The sequence below is a fragment of the Equus caballus genome, chromosome 2 (assembly GCF_041296265.1).
Source record: "Equus caballus isolate H_3958 breed thoroughbred chromosome 2, TB-T2T, whole genome shotgun sequence".
Taxonomy (NCBI): domain Eukaryota; kingdom Metazoa; phylum Chordata; class Mammalia; order Perissodactyla; family Equidae; genus Equus; species Equus caballus.
In genome coordinates, this window is record NC_091685.1 from 23,611,394 (window position 1) to 23,632,795 (window position 21,402).

The 21,402-nt window shown below is 47.7% G+C and overlaps 1 protein-coding gene and 1 long non-coding RNA gene across 5 annotated transcripts in view; one reads left to right on the forward strand and one right to left on the reverse strand.

Moving 5' to 3' along the window:
- LOC111771577 (uncharacterized) overlaps positions 1-19,848 on the forward strand; it is a 34,272-nt gene extending 14,424 nt beyond the window's left edge. The window contains exons 3-7 of one of the 4 annotated variants that reach the window (XR_002805481.2): positions 11,366-11,442; positions 14,464-14,544; positions 17,935-18,087; positions 18,172-18,671; positions 18,948-19,848. This is a non-coding gene — a long non-coding RNA (uncharacterized lncRNA). Of the gene's footprint in view, positions 1-11,365; positions 11,443-14,463; positions 14,584-15,826; positions 16,000-17,934; positions 18,088-18,171; positions 18,672-18,947 lie in introns of those variants that run through there. The other 3 variants (XR_011432005.1, XR_011432007.1, XR_011432004.1) reach the window with 3 other exon arrangements.
- TLR12 (toll like receptor 12) overlaps positions 1-21,402 on the reverse strand; it is a 131,696-nt gene that overhangs the window by 12,734 nt on the left and 97,560 nt on the right. The gene's annotated exons all lie outside the window — the stretch shown is intronic.

The following is a 21,402-nucleotide window of genomic DNA, read 5'->3' on the forward strand; positions in this document are numbered from 1 at the left end:
TCATGTTGTGGTCTGGTCAAGGCTGCCCAGAGAACTGTTCTGGGAAGAAAGAGAACTGAGAAACCAGCTGTGCAAATAAAATTAATGAAATGAAATAATAAAATATTTGATCAGGGGGCCACCTTCTCGAGGGGGCTTTCTCCTTTCTCTCTCCACTCATCCATCTCTCCTGCCTCCATTCTCAGCCGATCCTTTCTCCCTACACTTTCTCTTGATCCCCTGTGTCCCTCACCTCCTATTCCTCCACTTGCTCCTGTCCTCCTGGAGGACGGCTTCTAACAAACCAAATGACTGCCTTCTCTATAAGTTCTTAGCTGGTCAGCAAACATCATCTTTAAGCAAACAAATTTTCAGCGACTTCATTGCATAACCATATGCATTGGTTATGCATCACCAGAATTCTAAACAAAAGGAAGAAACATTTGAGCCACAGCTCCACGAGCACCAAATCAAATGGCTTTTGCTTGCCTGAGTTCACTTCAGTCCTTGTCCCAACACTAAACATTTTTCATATAACTACCATCTCTTATACCTTCCTATGTGCCAGGCATCCTGAGAAGCACTTTAAACAATATAAGCCCAGAAATGTTTTATTTCCCAGAATCTCTTTTTATGGCTACCCATTAAATTCCTTTTAATAGTAAAAATAACTCACTTTTGTTGAGAACATACTATGTGCCAGACTCTATGCTCTCTTTTCTTCCTCATGATCCAGTTTTTGTATGCTTTCCCCCAAGCCCTGCCTCCCCCCATTCTTCAGATGGAGAACTGTGGCCCAAGAAAGTCCAGTGGCCTGTCCAAGATCCCCAAGGTAGTTAGTTTCTGCTTCTATAAAAGGAGAGAATGTCCTAATTATTACTTCCTCATTTGGGTTTCCAGGGGACATTGGGGTGTGACTGCGAATTCCCAGATAGCCCTGAGTAAAGGCTGCCCTTGTTTCCTGTTATGCCAAACATCACAAGGACAGCAGGAGGAGTTCAAACAAGGTCTACAGGATGAGGAGATATTTTCATTGACACACAATGGAACAAATGGGAATCCAGCCGGGCAGCTGGGTGGAACTGTCTGTCTGTCATCCTGCAGCAATGGCAGCAGGCCTTCTGGGGAAGCGAAAGAGGCCGGGCCAAGAGTAGCCTGGACAACGCTACTGTCTTCATTGAGGTTCTTTTTGTGTTCAGGAACAGAAATCAACTCAGACTCCCCCGAGCACAATTTGTGGGGAGGAGGTGGGGGTATCTCATGGAACCCTAAGCCAGCTGGGCCTAGAGAAGGACTGAAGCCAGTGAGTGGAGCTGTCAGAGACCTGCCACTAGTTCCTCTCTCTCTCCCATCTCTGCTTCAACTTTCCCCTCTCTCCTAAACAGCCATCTTTGCTTCTGCATTCTCATGGCTGATGATGGCCGCCCCATCCCAAGGGAACACCGGGATGAACTAAAACCAAAGGCCACCTTTGGAGGGTGCAGAAGCTCCGCCCTTCCATGCTCTAGTCATGTTTACCGCCTCTCATCCACTCCCACTGCCACATCTGCTCGAGGTCCCCCCTCCCTGCTGGCTTTGACGCTCTCCCTCCCGCCCACCAGGGATCCACCGCGGGAGCTCAGGAGGTAGGAGAAGCCAGCATCTTCCTTCCTTGGGGACTTCTGAGAAATCCCTCTCCATATGGTTTGCCATCTGGGTTGTGAGCTTGCTGGGATGCTCTGCTTGGGGATGAATGGGTTTCTCCACAGTTCTGGGGAGAGAAGCAAAGTGTTCTCTTGCTCGGGGGAGCAGCAAGGCGGCTACTCCATCCCCGAAGAGGGCCTGCAGGTGAGGCTCTAAGGAGCCATTGGTCCTGGTTTCTCAGTATCCCTTTTCCTTTTGGCCTGCAGATCTCATTGTTTAGACAGTCTCCTTTTCAGACCATGTGTACAGGCCTGTTAAAAGTTCACTCTCTTCCCTCTTTCATGCCACAGCTGTTCTGAGCTGGGTACGGGGTACAGAGGCAAAGGAGACAGTCCCTGCCCTCAAGAAGCTCATGGTAGCTGGAGGTGACAAACCCATGGGAAGAGGAGTGACCTAGATGTCTTCTTGTTTATTCTATCAACAGTCCACACATCCCTTCAATGCAGGTGCACCAACAGTCTGAACCCTCAGTCTGTAAGACTTCAGGAAACCCTCTCTCTTCCCAGGCTCCCTTCCCAAGGATCTCTGAGAATTCTTACACCTTCCACCTATTCACTGTGGCTGTCGCTTGTCACCTCTGTCTGCCCCACTGGGCCCCTGGTCGGGACCCAGGCAAGGCCTGCCCTCCCCGGGCTCCTGTTTCCCACACAACTTTGCCTAACACAGACATGTTCGCAGAGAACCCTAAGCTTCCATCTTTCCTCTTAACTCTCTCCATGGGTGATCTCATCCGGTCTCATGGCATTTTTTTGCTCTTCTTCTTATTTATTTATTTATTTATTTATTTATTTATTTTGCTGAGGAAGATTCACCCTGAGCTAACATCTGTACCAATCTTCCTCTATTTTATATGTGGGTCATTGCCAGAATATGGCCACCGACAAGTGGTGTACGTCTGCATAGGTCAACCGAACCCATACTCCCAAAGCAGAGCGTGCCAAACTTAACCACTAGGCCACAGGGCCGGCCTCCTATTTTTTTTTTTTTATTGTTTTGTTTCCATTTTTTAAAAAATTTTTTATCTTTTTATTGAAGTGTAATTTATAGTTGACATACAATATCATATTAGTTCAGGTGTACACCATAGTGATTTGATATTTTTATACATTACAAAATGATCACCATCTATTTGCCAATGACTTTACAAATCTATATCACCACCACTGACTTCTCTCCCAAGCTCCAGACTCTTAGATCCAACTGCCTATTTGTCATCTTCACCAGGTGGTCAAACAGGCAAATGAAACTTGACCTAGCCAAAACAAATTCCTGACTTCCTGTCCTGCCATGCTTGCCCCAATCTGCTCCCCTCCAGGGGTCTCCAATTCAGGGGATATTTCAGTACATAGCGCAACGCCATCCACTTAGTTGCTCAATCTCCAAAACTGAAGGTCATTCCTGATTCTTCTCTTCGCTCACCCCCAGCAGCCAGCCCTGTTTATGCCACATCAGAATCCATCCTGAATCTGCCCACTTCTCTCCGTCTCTATCACTAGGCCCCTAGACCACATGCCATCATCTCTTGCCCAGATGATGGCAATGCTATCCTGACTAGTCTCTCTACTTTCACTCTTGTCCTCTGCAATCCATTTTCCACACAGACTCCAGAGTGAGCTTTTAAAAATATAAACTAGATCATATCGCTTTCCTGCTTAAGCCCTTCAATGGCTTCTCATGACATTTAGAATAAAAACGTAATTTCTTATTCTAACCAACAATGTCCTCCCCGAGCTGGCCCCTGCCTACCTCTGTACCATCATCGAATACCATCCATACCTCCCTATCTCTTCTTCTTTCTCTCTCTCTCTCTTCCAGCCACACTTAGCCTTCTCTCTCTTCATCAGAAGGGCCAGGCCCACCTCCACCCAAGGGCCTTTGCAATAGCTATTCCCTTTGTCTGGTAAGCTCCACCTGCCTTTGAGGGTTTTGAGTGTGTGTGTGTGTGTGTATGTTTTGGGAGGTTGGTTGTTTTGTAGATGTGTGTGTGTGTGTTTTGGGAGGTTGGTTGTTTTGTAGATGTGTGTGTGTGTGTGTGTGTGTGTGTGTGTGTTTTGGGAGCTTGGTCATTCTGTAAATGTGGGTGTGCCTGTTTTTTTACTAATCATGACTTAGTGCTACAAAACTAATGGCTTTGCATATGGGTCACCACTTTAGGAATTTTTTGCCTGAGACAAAACAACTCTCCTAGGCCATTGAGGGGTTCTGCTCTTCCATCCTATTTTCTTAGCAGATGACATGACTTCGAACCTAAAATAAAACACTTTGAAGTCTTTCCAACATTGGGGGAAAAAAGGCCATAACTTGGGAAGAAGAAGAATGAGGAGGAGGAGGAGGAAAAAACGAAATATAATTTAGGACCAAATTATTAAGTGAGATTAAAGAGGATTGTGTTGAAATCATAAAAGCTACATTACTAGAGCAACAAAGCACACAAATCATGGCTTTTAGAAAGATAAGGAGAAGCTTCCAGAAGCACAATGGTAGTTTTCATTTATTCACCCAACAAATGATAGCCTACTGTGTGCCAGGCATTGTTCTAAATAATAAGGAATAAGCAGTAAACAAAACATACAAAATCTGAGCTGTGGAGCTCATTTCTAAGGATAGAGAAAAGACAGCATTTTAAGTACATACATAATATGTATTATAATGATGAGTTCTATGGAGAGAAATAAAGCATGAAGGGAGTTGGAGGGAACACCAGGTTGGGATAGAGTTGCAGTTTTAAATAGCGTGGTCCAGGAACACCTCTCTATTGAGATGACATTTGAGCAAAAGCCTGAAGAACGTGAGAGAGAATCGGGCAGCTCTCAGGAGAATGACACTCAAAGCAAAAGAAAGAGCAAGTGCAAAGGTCCTGAGGTGGGAGTATGCCTGGCCTGTTGGAAGAAAAGGCAGGCTAGGGTGGCTGAAGAGAAATGAGCCAGGAGAGTTGTTAGGAGATGAGGTCAGAGAGATCGTTGCAAGGACTTTGGCTTTTACTCTGAGTGAGATGCAGGGTCATTATAGGGCTTTCAGAAGAGGAGTGATGTGATCTGATTTATCCTATAAAAGAACCATTTAGGCTGCTATAATGAGAGCAAAATGGCTGGGGGTAGCAGTGGGTAAGTGAGAACAGAAGCATAGAGACAAGCAAGGAGCTACTACAATAATTCAGGTGCGAGATAATGCTGGCTTGGACCCTGATGGTAGACTTGGAGGGGAAAAGACATTGTGAGATTCTGGATGGATCTTAAGACAGAACTTACAACATGGACTGATGGTTTTGATGTGGGATGTGAGACAAAAGAAATCAAGGATGACGCCAAGGCTGTAGGAGAACAGGTTTAGGAAAATTATGAATTTGACTTTTGAAATGTTAAGTTTAAAATGACTATTATATATTCTAGTGACAATGTCAAATGCTATAAAGTGCTAGATGTAGGAGACACTCAATGTGTGTGTGTGTGTGTGTGTGTGTGTGTGTGTGTATGTCATGGTTAAACCTGGTTCTGTCTCTTCGTGGCTGTGTGATCTTGGAGAGTCACCTACCTTCTCTGGAATGCAATGAGACCCACTCAGGCCAACTTCCCTGGGTGTAGTGGTTTGAAAACATGTTCACAATTTTTTAATATGTCTCCTAACCAAATGTGGAGTCTAATTCCTCTTCCTTAGCACATGGCAGACCTTAGTGCTTGGCTGCTAACAAGTCAGATGCATCAGAAGTGTTGCATTATGACTTCCAGGGCTAAGTTAGAAATCTTCCACCTGGCTCACTCTGGGGAACACTCACCCTTGGAACTCAGCCACTATGCTGTGAAAAAGCTGAGGCCACGTAGGTGTTCCCACTCACAGCGCCCACTAAGGTTCCAGCATCCGCTGCCAGACATTGAGTGACAGAGCCTTCAGATGACTCTGGCTGTCCCAGCTGCACTGAGCGGAACAGAGACAAGCTGTCCCCGCCAAGCCCTGCCCAAATTGCAGGTCTGTGTGCAAAATGCATGTTGTTGTCCGGGTTGGTGAGTTATGCTGCAATAGATCACTGGAATGCTAGGAAACTGAAGGCGTTTTGTACACTGGAAAGCTATCTTCAGAGGTGGATCTCTAGTCAGTAGACATCCTGAGCTACTCATCTTGTGACTCTAGTTAGAAGTCCTTTCTGAGTTGCGTGTCATCTCAGGCCAGACTGATACCTTCCAGCAGCAGGTAGCACTACATGTGACAACTTGAAGCCATAATCTGGCCCCTGGCCTCCTCCCAAGCTCCATCTTCCATCAGGTTCCTCTGTCACTACCAACCCATAGAACTCTTTCAACAGGCTATATGGAACCATGTCTCTGTGGTTTTTCTCAGACTCTTTCTTCAGTCTTTAACTACCTTTTCCTCTCTGGATCTCAAGAACCTTGACTCCCAGGCACCTCCCTCCCTCTTCTCAAGGGCTTATTTCACCCAATCTTCTTTTGTTTTCAGGGACAGATTCGCCCTGAGCTAACATCTCTTGCTGATCTTCCTCTTTTGTTTTGTTTTGTTCTTCTTCTCCCCAAAGCCCCAGGGCATGGTTGTATATCCTAGTTGTAAGTCCTTCTAGTTCTTCTATGTGAGCTGCCGCCACAGCATGGCAACTGACAGATGGGTGGTGTGGCTCCATGATTGGGAAACAAACCTGGGCTGCTGAAGAGGAGTGCACAGAACTTTAACCACTAGGCCATCAGGGCTGGCTCATTATTTCACCCAATCTTATTCAAGGCAGGGTCCAAAACCTTCCTGTGGGGAAGAGCTTCTTCCCATTTCCCTAAAAGATTGAGATCTGGGGACCACTTCCTAGAATGACACAGGTCCCATTGAGTCCCAGAGGATGGGAGAGCAAGGTGGAAGGACACCACTACCAGTTTCTAGAAACCTCAGCTGCTGACAGAGAGAGGAGAAGGAGTCAGGATGACCTGTGTATGTTTGTCAAAGTGATTTTGAGTAATTAGATGGTGTCCAGCTCCCTGTAAATTGTCCCCACCAAGTTTCATTGGTTCCCAGGGCACACCTCACTTATGCTCAAGACTGAGTCCATTCCCACAGCAGCCCTGCCATTTCACTGACCAGCAGCCCTCTCCACACTCCTCTGCTGAGCTGACCCATCCTCCTGAGCCTGATTTACACAGCTGCTCCTGCCATGCCTGCAGCCATGCTGCCAGAGGTCTGAGCAATGCCACTGCCCCTGCTTGATTGCTGGGCACAGCGTGCACAGTGGGCTATCATTTGTTGGACACATAAATGAAAACTACACTATGGTGCCCCCCAGGCCCAGCAGCCCTAGATGAGGTGTAGTGGTAGGAGGCAGAGCTGGAGAGAATGGCTCCTTCCCTTTGCATTACAGGGATAACTTGGAGGCCCAGAGGCCTCACCAGCCTGCAGAAACGAAGGAGGCCACAGCATCATTCAGACACACATTTTGCTGGCTCAGTACTGCACCATCCCTAAGCTAGGTAACTGCAGGGCTCAGAATCATCACAAGGTCTGCCCTTGGCATCTTTGAGAGTCCCAGCATTGTCTCATGTGTGCTTCTGCATCCACCCAGGCCTCTGCTCATGCTGCCTCCTCTGCTCTGCCCTGGACATCACTTGGGCAGATGCTCTCAATGCAGGGCTTTCCTCTGACTGCCTCTTAATGTTCTACTGGTTAGTGCCTGTGCCTCTCATATTGGGCCCTGTCTTCTTACTCCTAGGAGGATAGAGAAACTAATCTCCCTCCGCTATGCTGTCCTCCTAGAGGGGAGTCACAGCAGGACTGCTCAAGTCCTGAGGTGGCACATTATTTAGAGAGATCGTTGTTTCACTTATGTCTACAGATACGTCCAGACACTGGACCCAGAGCCATGACCCATCAGTATCACTCGGACTCCGAGCTGAGTCTCCTTGTTGATTTCAGGTTCTTTCATTTATTCGGCTGCTACTTACTGAGTTCCTACTGTGTTTGAGGGACTATGATAGTAACTTGATATATTAATTTCCTATTGCTAATGTAACAAATCACCACAATTTTAGTGGCTTAAAACAACACACATTTATTATCTTACAGTGTTGGAGGTCAGAAGTCTGAAGTGGATTGGCAGGCCATTCTTTGGGTGGCCTTAAGGGAGAATGCATTTCCACGCCTTTTCCAGCTTCTAGAGGCCACTCACATTCTTTGGCTCATGGTCCTATATCATTCCAACCTCTGCTTCCATCATCACATCTCCTTCTCTGACTCTGACCTTCCTGTTCCCTCCCACAAGGACCCTTGGGATTACATTGGTCCCACTTGCATAATCCAGGATAATCATCTCAAAAACTTGAACTTAATCACACCTGCAGAGTCCCTTTTTCTGGGTAAGGAAGATAACATATTCACAGGTTTCAGGGATAAAGATGTGGACACCTTTGGGGAGCCGTTATCCTGCCTACCACCTTGAGTATCCATCCAGTTGAGTGGATTCTACCTCAGAGATGCATAGTCTTTTCCTGTAATTTACTTACTGGCATTCCCCCTTTCTCTCCCAGTTTGCCAGACACACTCATACGTGAACCTGAAGCATGGACCTAGTTCAAGTTCTTTTCTTAGGAGCTGCTTCTTCATCCCCTTTGTAAATGAGGATGAGAATATTTATTCTTCTTGGGGAGCCCCTCCGCCCTCTGAGGTAAGGCCTCTGGCTCTCCTTTTGGTATCATAGAGAGAACTCAGATATTCAGCTAAGGATGTTGAGTCCATGGTACATGTGTGTACATCCAGGTATAATCCTGGATAAGTTTCCTGTCTCTTCCATTTGCCCCTCCAGGCCACTCTCCACCCTTCTCCACCCTGCTCTGTGCACCAGGCGGCTGAACTCCATGAACCACATTGAGCACTCTTGTCCTCTGGCTTTCTGTTGGGTTCAGCCAATGGGAGCCCCGGCAGGAGATTGGAGGGTAGAGGAGAGTGAAGGTAGCGTATGCCATCCCCTGACTCCCTCCCTGTGGGGTTGCCCTGGACCACTAAATCCCTCATTGAAGGGCTCAGCTCCTGTTGGGTGGCCCTTTCCACACAGGCCCCTCTGGGTTGAGGCAACTGCTCTTTCCTCCCAGACTTTCAGGCCTAGGGATGTTAACAGCTTGCTGTCACCAGCCCCTAGTTCTGCACCATCTCTTGTGGTTTTCCTAAACCCTGCCCACATCTTTGTAAAGATTCTTCATTAAACTTTTCTCAAATTGTCCAATTTGAGTGTGTCAACCATTTTCTGATGAGATCTTGACTGTTACACATTCCAAAATGTAACTCGTGTCCCCCAAGCTTCCCTGGCCTAAATGATCTCCCAATATAACTGAGATCTAGACATTGGCAGCTCCAGAACCCCGCACCTGAGTCACTGCAGGAACTCAGTTCCCTGTCAGAATTCTAGAATTCCTGAGTCCCCAGGGATCAGCCACAACTGGTCACTCCTCATGTTCCCTCCATGCCTCCAATGCCCACACCAGGGGCCAAGCCATCACCAACAGAATAGACCTGCCCAGTTCCTTGGATCTAGGCTCTTCCTGAGACCCAGAAGCCCCCTTGCCTTTGGATCTATAAGGCCACCCAGTACTCCTCTCCAAGCTAGATGGAGCTGGCTTTGGTAGGCTATGGATAAGTGAGGCAAAGCCATGTGACCCTGAACCTGACTCAATCTATACATGGGTGCACAGATTCCTTATTTTCTGATCAACCATTTGCCAATCTCTCTTCTGCACCAGGAACCCCCTTCCTCTGGTTTACTGAGAAAATGGAGCCATGGGCAAGAATGTCTTGACTCCCCACCCCACTCCACCTTACAGACACAGATATAACCACTTTCCCATTCATCCTCACTGCCTTCCTCTCGTCTCAGAAGAAATATTTCTCTTTCTGCCCAAGGCTCATCTCTGCTTCTTGGCTCTTGGTGTCACCCGCTCCTGTCTGCTCTGAGAGCTGCCTCTGTGCAGTACAGGGTGCTAACTCCTCTTTCGCACATCTTCAAACTCTCCTCTATGAATAGACTCCTCTTGGCCTGTAAATATTCTCAAAGTTCTCCCAACTTAAAAAGAAAAAAAAAAAAGCCCTCCTTTCTTCTGGATTTAGCTATTTCTGCCTCTCTTTCCTTCCCTTCTCCTCTGAGTTACTCAAAACAGTTGTCTTACACTTCCAGCTCCATATCCTCGCTTCTCATCCTCAACCCACTGCAGTTTGACTGCAGCCCTTCTGGGGCCATAGGAACTTCTTAAATGCCAAATACACTGGGCACCTTCCATCCTCATTCTACTGGATTTCCCCACTGCATTTAACCATTAATGGCCACTGGAGTCCTCCATCTCCTCCCCCAAGGGCAGGGTACCTGTAGCAGAGACTCTGAATCTCCCTCCGGGAGCTCCTTGTCCTCATTCTTTTTTTTAAACACCCCCTCAAGTTGTAACACAGAACACGGCTGCCCCACTAGACTCTACCTTCCTCAGCCTCCTCCACAGCGAGGTGTGGCACCATGAGTCCTTGCCAATAGGATGTGAGTAGAAGCAATGTGACAACTTCTTGGTCTTACCTTTGACACTGTGGACCCAGAAATGGGAACCTCATTTTAATGACAGTAACATCAACCCACCAACCCAGATCTTAGGTGACTCCCTGGAACAGGGCTGCCCCTGCCAGCCATATCCGGACTTTTCACGTGAGAAAAATAAACGTATATCTCATTTAAGCTAATATATTTTGGAGCGTTTTGTTATAGCAGCTTAGCCTGTGCTCCAAGTAATAAAGCATTGACTTAAGAGCAGGCCATCCATGACTTTTTAAAACCTTCTCCTCCTCGAATCTAATTTAGGTCCTCCTCTTCTCCTTCAAAGCACATATCACAAGTTATAGTTAAATAATTATTGGTGGAATGTAGTGGTGCCTCTTGATTGCCTTCCCAACAACTGTCTCCTATCCCTTCTTTTTATCTCACAGAACCCTGATTTTATTCAGGTATTCCTGCCTTCCTTATTCAGACTCATGCTGCATAAAAAGATGAGCTTAGGCCAATCAGATTCTCCCTTAGATCTGAACTAAGAAACAAATAATGAGCTACTTATCGAAAGGATCTAAGATGGAAAGTTCACAATGTAGAGGAAGCCAGTGAGGCTACAGTGGACCATGTACAAGCCAAGGTGCTTGGGAAACCAAAACTAAGAATGAGAGGGGCCAGCAGGTAGGAAAGATGCAGGTATGTGAGGTGCAGGCAGATGGCACCAATGATGACCTGCACATGGTGTCTGCTGAGGACCTGCAGCCACCTGGATCCAGGACTGTCTCCCGCTTCCAGGCTCTGCTCTGGGCTTCCCGTAGCCAGCATCTACAATTATACCTACAATGCATCGTCTTTTCCCTGAGCTAGCAAGAGTGCACACCTGCTTCTCAGAATCAAGCAAGCCTGAATAAAACAACTTTGGGCAAATCATTCAACAAATATTTTTTGAACACCTACTCTGTCCTAGGCACTGTTTTATGCCCCGGGGTCCTAGGGAGAACAGGACGGGCTGCCCAAAGCATCTCGCTGAGGAGCAAAATGAACTACGTCACTCCTCTGCTTGTTTATATTTCTTCAGTGGCTTCCAACTGACCTCAGAATAAAGCCCAAAATCGTTATGGCTTACAAGGCAACCTTGCATGATCGGGCCCCGGTCTACTTTTTGAACCTCATTTCTCAGTTACTCCACTTCTCTTCCACTTTCAGGTCCCCAGCTGCTGCCTCTCTCATGCCTGCAGGACTTCACACACACTCCTCCATCCATCTGAATGTGGTAAGCAAAGGTAAGAGGCAAGGATGTGGATGGTGATGATGATGATAACACAACTACTTATCGGGCATTTATATAGACTTTACGTTATTGTTCTTAATCTCCACAACAATGTTGCAAGCTAGGTTCTGTTTTCCTCATTTTACAGATGAGGAAACCGAGGCTTCAGAAGTTCAGTAACTTGCTTCAGATCACATTTAGGAAGTGGAGAACCAAGATTTGAATCCAAGCCTGTTTGACTCTACAGGACGGGCTGTCTAGGCCAGCTGTCATCTCTTTGCCATTCTTTAGAACTCAGCTTCTGGAGGCAGACAGACTGGGGTTTGAATTGCGGGCTCCACCACCTCCTAAGTGGGTGGCCTTGAGCTAGCCACTCAATCTTGCTGAGGCTCAGTTTCCTCATCTGTAAACTGAGGTCCCCAGTAGAACGTATCTCAGAAGGTTATTGTGAGGTTAAAAGGAAAGAACTCACGGGAAGCATTCGGCATGGTGCCTTGCCGGCTGCATTCAATGAAGGTAGATACTACGGTTTCATTATCAGCACTACTATCTTCTTCACTTAGGCAAATAGCTCCCTCTGCTTTGCCTTGTCCAGGTCGGAGTTCTGCATCTTGTCACAGTCACAGCCTAGGTGCTGCTTCCCCGCAGGGCCTCCTGGGGCCAGGCCTGCACGAGTGCGTGGAAGTTAGCTCCGGGGCCAGAGGGATGGCCTGTAATTGATCCCAGTTAGAGCTGGGCAGGCCCTGTCTTCCTCAGCTGGGGCCCCAGGAAGCAGAGCGCTGTCTGATTTATGTCCCTGCTGCACCGAGGATGACCTGGTGCCCTCTCTACGTGTCCCAGCATCAGACAAGGCCATAAAATGGAATTGGTGCTGCACGTTTGTTCCTGTCAGGGCTGATGTGTACTCTGCTGCACCCAGCTTAGGTCAATGCCCTGCAGGACCCTCCCTGGGAAAGGTTGGTGTGTGTGGCCCCCTGTGCGGTCGGGCTGCTGGGAGTTCAGGGACATGTACGGAAGGAAAATCACAATCTCATATGCTCTCATGGCTTCAGTGACCATCAACTTGTGAATGACCCCTGATGCGCATCCTGAACCTACAGCTATCCCAGCCTCAGACCCAGGTAACCAGTGGCCTGCTGGACACCTCCTCTCACATGGCCCACAGGCCTCCCCACCTGAACTCATCGTGTTCACCTCTCTGCCTGGTCTTCTCCCCTGATTGATTGGCACCACACCCAGGCTGAGAAAGCCGCTTCCTCCCTGGCCTGGGGCAGCATCTTCATACACCTCTTTATAGCTCTGACCTCCCTGTTTTGTAATTAGGACAACTTACTGCAGGTTTTACCCTTATCGGTGTCTCTGTCTGTTCCTCCAATAGACTGTAAACTCCCAGAGACCTTATTCATCTCTGTACCCCCAGTGCCTAGAGCAGAGCCTGGCACAGAGGACATGCCATAAACCAGTGATGAATGAATGAGTGAATGGATGGATGGATGGATGAATGAATGAACATAGATGGATATCCTTCAAGTTTTGTTTTAGTTTTTGTTTTGTTTTGTTTTGCTGAGGAAGATTATCCCTGAGTGAACATCTGTGCCACTTCCTCCAGTTTATATATGAGTGGCCACCACAGCATGGCTGACAAGTGGTATAGGTCTGTGCCCGGGATCCAAACCTGCGAACCTGGGCCACCAAAGTGGGGCATGCCAAATTAACCACTATGCCACAGGGCCGGCCCCTCAGGATAATTTGTGTGTGTGTGTGTGTGTGTGTGTGTATAAGACTGGACCTGAGCTAACATCTGTGCCAATCTTCCTCTATTTTATGTGGTGTGCTGCCGCAGCATGGCTTGACGAGTGGTGCTAGGTCCACACCCAGGATCCAAACCTGCAAATCCCAGGCCGCTGAAGTGGAGCATGCGAACATAACTACTACACCACTGGGCCAGCCCCAAGATAATTTTTTTTTGTTTTTTTTAAAGATTGGCACCTGAGCTAACATCTGTTGCCAATCTTTTTTTTTTCTTCTTCTTCTTCTCCCCAAAGCCCCCCAAAGCACAGTTGCATATTCCAGTTGTAGGTCCTGGTTGTCCCATGTGGGACGCCACCCCAGCATGGCCCAATGAGCAGCGTGAGGTCCACGCCCAGGATCCAAACTGGCAAAACCCTGGGCCATCGAAGTGTAGCGCGCAAACCCAACCACTTGGCCACAGAATTGGCCCAAGATAATTTTTAACTAAAGAACAGGGCTTCTTAAAAGACACCCCTAAATTTCCACAGGGAATAGAGAAATTAGATTTTAGCATCTTAGAGCCAGATTAACCTTATTAATTTCAAACTCCGATATTTTCCCTATACAGACGACTGGGACCCAGAGGGGTTAAATAACTGTCTGAAGGTGAACAGTGACTTAGTAAGAGCCCCTGGACTAGCCCGCAAACCTCCTAACTTTATAGTTTGCAGCCTTTTCCTCTCTTTCTACATGCTGAGCTTAAGCGAGCTCTTCGCAGACTCCAGAGCTTGGCTTCCAAAAATAGACGATAGAAGGCAGAGAGTATTCTAGACTATTCTATATCTACAAGGTCTTATTAACAACAACGTGATCCACAGCAGGAGAATTGAGATGAGCTTCTCAGAAATTTCCAGCTCTAATAGCAAATATAAGACTGTATGACTTTGTGGGCCTCGTCCTCTCTAAGCCCCACTTTCCTCCTCTGCAAAATGGGAACAGTAAGAGCAGCTGCCCTGACCTAATGCATGCTTTCTCATTTGAGGCTCTTGCGGTGGGTTGCATTATTATTCTCAACTATTTGCTGGGCTCTCAGTAAAAGGATCACCCATCTCTGCCCATTGCAATGAGACCCGCAGTGCCTGTCTATGGGGGGAGTATACCTCACTGCCCCGAGGTGTCAGCCTAGGCCACTGGCTTCCTTTGGCTAATGGAAGGTGAGTAGAAGTCACATATGCCACGTCCCAGGAGAAGCTTTAAGAGCCATTGCAAGGTTCAACCACAGCATTTTTCCTTCCTTCTCTAGACTGGTCTGGGGGGCTGCTCCTTCAGGCTGAGACACAGAAGGTGAAGACGTATGGAACAGGACCTGCAGCTGTCATGTACCGTGAGTGAGAAATAAACCCTCGTTGTTGTCAGCCATTGAGATCGTGGGATGGTTTCTGCTGCATAGCCTAACAAATGCTGACTAATAATTGTTTGCTTATAATATAGACAGACTCAGGGCTGGTCCAGTGGCGTAGTGGTTAAGTTAGTGCACTCCACTTCGGTGGCCTGGGGTTCACAGGTTCGGATCCCGGGCACAGACCTAGCACTGCTTGTCAAGCCATGCTGTGGTGCTGTCCCACATTAAACAGCAATTTTCCTCAAGCAAAAAGAGGAAGATTGGCAATGGGTGTTAACTCTGGGCCAATCATCCTCGTGAAAAGAAAAAAATATATATAGATAGACGGACTCATTTGGGACATCTTTAAAGGGAGGATGGGGTTTGTGATAAAGATATCCACAAAATGCATCAAATCCCAGGCAGTCCTAGGGCTAAGTATTGATTAGTGGTCAAGGTGAGTTACCATAATAGAGAGATTCCAAAATTTAAGTCTTAAATAAGATACCATTTACTTCTTTCATAAAACAGTGTAGAGGGAAGTGGCTGATCCAGGGTTGTAAGGCAGCTTAGCTCCATGAGGTTGCCCAAAGATCCAGCTTCCTTCCAACCTGCTGCTCCTGCCATCTTGCATGCTTTTATCCTCATCTGCACCATGCCCAGCTTCCAGCCCGCATGAAGGAGGAAAGAGAGAGATGATGGACGACCAGTGTGTCTTTTAAGGACGTACAGAGAAGTTGCCCACATCTCTTCTGCTCATAGCTCATTGACAAGATCTTACTCACATGGCCACAGCTAATATAAGGAGGCTGGGCAAGTAGTTTCTAGCCAGGTGGCCACGTGCCTTGATGAAATGCAAAGTGGGCTTCCCACTACTAGAAGAAAGAAGGGGATAATTCAGTGGTGTTCCGGAGCTGGCTCATTGTAGGCTCATGAGAGCCAATTGCAAGTGTTTTGTCCCCAGTTCTGTGTTCATTAACATGACCTGAAACCAGCCTGAGGGGGAGAGTTTACACCACAGGAATTGGCAAACGCTAGAAATCTGGACTTCCGTACCCCACCCCACCTTCCAGAGAGCCAGTGTTAACATCTGCCAGAACTGAGGGTAAGGGATCCTGGAAGGCAGTTAGCAGTCTCTGCCACGGTCAGGACGTGTTTTCTTGGCATCTCTGCTGCCTTCTCCTCTCACTCCTGACCAGCTTCCTCAACTTCTGTCCACAAGAAGTCCTCCCTGGTTCAAATTCATGAGGGCAGCTCATCTATTCTTGCCTCTTCCTTGCTCCAGATTGAAGCCAGATGCCCACACTTGGGCTACTCAGCTATGACCAGGAGTGGAGGAGCTGGATGGGGATGGTGCACAAAGCTGCCTTCAGAGGGGCTGTGGGCAGGACCGGCAACAGAAGCAGACACCGCGTGCAGCTTAGGAGTGAAAGCTCTTTCCCCACCCCTACCACAGAGGTTAGCTTGCAGGAGACTCTCCTTACGCAGTTTTTCTAATATTCCTTTTTTTTTTCTTGGTGAGGAAGATTGGCCCTGAGCTAACATCTGTGCCCATCTTCCTCTACTTTATATGTGGGACACCTGCCACAGCATGGCTTGATAAGCGGTACATATGTCCTCGCTTGGGATCCAAACTGGTGAACCCCAGGCCACTGGAGCGGAGCACGTGAACTTAACCATGGCACCACTGGGCCAGCCCCTAATAGTCCTTTTTTAAAAAATGTTTTTATTGAAGTAAAATACACGTAAAATCTACCATCTTAACCATTTTTAAGTGCACCAAGCAGTGGTATCAAATACATTCATAATGCTCGCAACCATCCCCACCACCCTTCTCTACATCTCTGGTATGCCTTTTGTACCTCATGTGATTAGATGCCCTAGTTTAATGAGAGATGCACTTGCTGAGGTGGCAAGAGACCTCCGACTGAGGCACAGCTGTGCGCTATAACACAAGGGCACTATCTTATGGTATAGACAGCACAGCAGTGATTTGCAGGAGACCTGAGGCCCACACCCGAGGATCTAGGAAAGGTGGCTGGATGAGTAAGGGCAAGACAGTCCAGAAGGAAATTAAAAACATGGACTTCAGAGTCAGACAGAACCCAGACCCAGCCCTGTCCCTTGGTGACCTTGCGCGGGGTTCACCTAACACCACGGTCTTCAGAAACGCTGTGGCTTCTGTGTCTGAACAATTCTTCCCTCTCTTTGTCTGACAAGTGCCTCACGTTCTTCAGAGGCCTCCTGTCTAAAAGAGGGTCTCTCCATGATTCTCTCACAGCACCCCGGTTTTCTTTTCGTAACACTGGTCAGATTTTTATTATATATTTATCTACTTACCTCCTAGTTTTTCATCTGTGTCTGCACTGATCTGAATGCTCCGTGTTAGTTGTGTCGCTCATTGTATCCTCAGCGCTGAGCCCAGGCCTGGCCCTAAGAGGCCACTCAATAAAAATTTGTTAAATGAGTAAATGAATGAACGAGGAAAAGAATGAATTAAGTTAGTCAACTTTTCTAAACCTGAACTGTAAAGAAGAGAGTATTTAAAATCAAATCCAGTGAGGCAGGGACAGGAACACGTCAGAGAGCGTGCCAAGCGCTCCAGCCCAAGTTCTAGAGCATGAGTGTGTCCGGCGGGGGCCCTGCTGTGCCAGGTATTAAACTTTTCGTTTCTGGGTGGTGCAGAGGTCTGGGGGGGTCCCAGGGGAAAAACCAGAGTGAAGGGGAGCTGGAGGGGCACTTAGGGGACGTGGAGCTGCTGTCAATAAAAAAAACAGTTCACTAAATTAACAAGCATTTGAGGCTGCACTGGGGCAAAGCAGCTAAATGTCATCCCTGTCTGTGAAATGAAGGAACTGATACCTAGCCGGTCCAAAGGGGTGCTGGGGAGGTGACATCGATCACTTCCGTGACAAGCTAGAGAGGCAGGGCTGAGGTAAAGAAATCACCAGAAGCTTAGAAAATTGACAGAAATGGCTGCACTTCACCTTCTTGCTCCCCACTCCAACTTCCAACCCCAAGAGAGATAGACAAGTCCTAACAACCAGTTCCAGGTGTGGGGGAGAAATCCAGTTCAGTTCAGAAAGAGCGTCAGTGTCTGAGGAATCGCGAATGTGAAAGAACAGAGCAGGACCGGGTGGCACAGAGACTGGCTCTCCAGCAGACTCCTCCTTATCTAAGGAAAGTTAGAAAGAGGGATCCCTCCCATGAAAGGCCTGGCCAGGCCCCCTCACTGGTGTTCAAGACCCTACACCCTTTCCTCCTCTCTGTGCTCCTAAAATTCTCTGAACCAAAAGCTCATTCAAAGTAGGACAGAGGCTCCAGAGCTGGGCTGGGGGTCTTTGGTCTCAAGACTCCGGATCAGGACCCTTGAATTTGCTTCTCCCTGAGCAGCCCGGAAACGGACCTCTTGAGCATGGGACAACCAGATGCTGTGGGTACAGCCTGCCTTCCAGGCACCAGGTGAAAAGAAGAGATGCCCAACATCAGACTTCAACACCAAGAGGAATTTACTAGAAGGATGGAGGATGTGTCACAGAATCCAAGGTTGGGGACAGCGATAGGGAGGAGATCAGGAACCTCAGCGCCCTGAGAAATCCAAGCACTGGCTTTTCTTTTCTTTTTCTGCAGACTGACTGGCTCTTCTTGGTATGCACGGTGGGAAATGTCCACGGCCAACAGCTCCTGTGTTTACATCACCTTCGTTCAAGAGCACAGCCAGAGTCAGGCAGCAAGGCTTCAGCTCCATTCCAGCATCCTGGAGATGGGATGTGATTGGCTCAGCTTGGGCCAGGTGTTCTCCCTGACCAATCGTCTGTGACCTGGGGGAGGGGCAGAATCACAGGTGTGTTTGGCTCTTCTTCTCTCCGCCCTGTGGATACAGGAGGTGTGGGACCATTCCTAGAAAACGGACACTGGGCAGGCGGTAGACAGAAGGTACCATCTACGTGTGGTTTGTCCACTGTCACTCAGCCAGAAAATGGCACACCAAGTCTAAATTCTTGGACTGCTACGTTCTTTCCACTTTGTTCCATTTCAGCGTTATGAAATGAAGGTCATTGTGCCCAAGGGACGTCAGAGGTGAGGACCAGAGCCTTAGATTGCAACGAGGGTTCGGAGAGCTGAAGGCAGTGAGTAGAACAATGCTTCCCAATGCGGGCCTCCCTGCCAGACGATAAACTGGGCAGGATTCTATGTGTCTCGCATGGGTCCTGGCAGGCGGCAGTACTTGGTAATTATTTTTTTAATGAGTGAATGAAGGACTGTGCTTCTGAAGCACTTGTAGAACTTGATAAAAAGAAAGATTAAAAAAGTAACATTTATTGAGCACTTATTCTAAGACTTTGCATGTATTAAATCATTAATCATCAAATCAATGAGCAGAATATTATTATTCCCCTTTATAGATAAGATACTGAGGCACAGAAAGGTTGAGAAATTCGCCCAAGTTCACTGCACTAGTGGCAGAACTATCGGAAATCTAAGCGGCCTCGCTCCAGAGCCTCCACACTCAACCACTGCACCTTACAGCCTCTCAAGATGTCAGCAGCCCGCCCCAGACTGGGAGAACCAGAGTCTCTCGGGCTGGGACCTGGGAATCTGTATTTGAACAAGTTTCACAGGTGACTCTGATGCACAGCCAGAATTCGACCTAAAACTGTGAATCTAAAAATTAGCAGGAAGCCTGGGGCCATATGACTAGAACAAATGAGGCTGCCTCCAGGATTTTAAAGTTCTTCTAATCCTGTGAACATAAGGCCTGCCAAATAATGCTGATTGATTGTATCCCCTTTGTGAGGAGGGAACCCAAGCCCAGATCAATTACAAAGAACCCTCTGGGGCCCTGCGAGCAGAAGGCCAGCTCAGTGGACCTGCCTCAGTGGACCTTTTCCTAAGGGACTCCAGGCACAGGCCACCGTCCTCGGGAGAGCTGGACTGACCGTGTACCTGCCTAGTTCCTGGACTTTGATCTCCCATCTGACCTCCCTCTCGCCCCTGCTCTGATCTGACAACTCCTGCTGGGTTGACCCCATCTCTGACCCCAGCCTGCCCCAGTTTTCAGCCTCACTGCTCCAGACTGATATCTCACATGATGACAGCTCGAGGCAGGACAATATTCGTCTCGGCCGCCAATAATGGGAGCAAGACACCATCTCTGCTAATGATGTAGTGACAAATGGAATATTCCTGTCAAAAGAGCTGTGACTTTCAGAGTGGAATTTAGTTATCTTAAACCAACTCTGCAACCATCACTGGGCATGGGATATAGAAACAGTGAGAAATAAATAGCCCTTGGTACTAACCAGATCGACATTCTTTCATTCGTTGAACAAATGGTTATTGAGAGCAGATTCCATGATGGTTTCTGTGTTAGCCCTGAGGGCAAAAAAGATGAACAAGACATTGTCTCTGGCCCCAAGGAGTTCCCTTAGGCCCAATTCTGCTGTGACATCCAGAGATGATGCTTCAAAGATTAGCCAACGGCTTAGACTAAAGAGAAGAAAGGCTGCAGGATTATATTTTCAGAGAGGGGATGGTTCCAGCTTTGTCTGAGGTTCCAAAGCCCCTCAAGTACTGGACTGGCCTATGGAAGCTTGGGGGGGCTGGTAATGAGCCTCAGAACACAAACACCTTTACAAAACCTAGATCTGGGGCTGGCCTGGTGGCGTGGTGGTTGGGTTCACACTCTGCTTCAGAGACCCGGGGTTCACAGATTCGGATCCCAGGCACAGACCTGCACACCACTCATCAAGCCATGCTGTGGCAGCGTCCCACATACAAAAACTAGAGGAAGATTGGCACAGACGTTAGCTGTTAAGGACAATCTTCCTCAAGCAAAAAGAGGAGGATTGGCAACAGATATTAGCTCAGGGCCAATCTTCCTCACCAAAAAGCATACCAAAAAAAACACACCGAAAACCTAGATCTGTCTGTGCACCAGAGGTTCAGGCCCAGAGAGTGGGTAGACTTCCTGGTAGGCATCAAAGGGCTCAGGATTGGGGCCCGGATGCCCCATTCTGCTCCTGGTTGTATTCTAATTTGATGTGTAATCTTAGACAATCACATTCCCTCTCTGGGCCTCAGTTTCCCCAGACCATTTCTTTTCTGTCTAAACGCCTAGCTCCTTGAAGAATGTTTGATAAATGTTTGTTGAATGGATGAATGAACCTCTGAAGTCCCTTCCAGCTCTGATATTGTGAGTCTGTAAGCTGGAGACATCTTTTTGGCAAAGAATGAGAGTGGCCAAGAATGAAACCTTAGTCCCACACCTGAGGGACCCTGAGTCACACTCCATTATGCAAGTATGATCTGCCCATTGTGGACCACCTCTCCTTTCTCTTTAGGCTAGTCCCTCATTTTCCATCTTCTCTTCTATCCCAAACATATTGTTGTGGGGTTGAATTGTGTCCCCCAGAAAAGTTATGTTCAAGTCCTAACCCCTGGTACTTGTGAAGGTGACCTTATTTGGAGAGAGGGTCTTTGTAGATGTCATCAAGTTAAGATAAGGTCCTACTGGATTAGGGTGGGCCCGCCTCCAATAGGTCTGGTGTTCTTATAAGAAGAGGGAAGTTTGGATGCAGACACACAGGGAGAAGGCCACGTGACAATGGAGACAGAGATTGGAGCGATGCATCCACAAGCCAAGGAATGCCGAGGATTGCTGGCAACCACCCAAAGCTAGGAGAGAGGCATTGAGCAAATTCTCCCTCTGAGCCCCTGAGAAAGAACCAACCCTGCTGACAGCTTGATTTGGGACTTCTGGCCTTCTGAGTCGTGAGAGAATAAATCTGTATTGTTTTAAGCCACCCAGTTTGTGGCATTTTGTTACTGCAGCCCTGGGAAACTGACATACCTATCCAA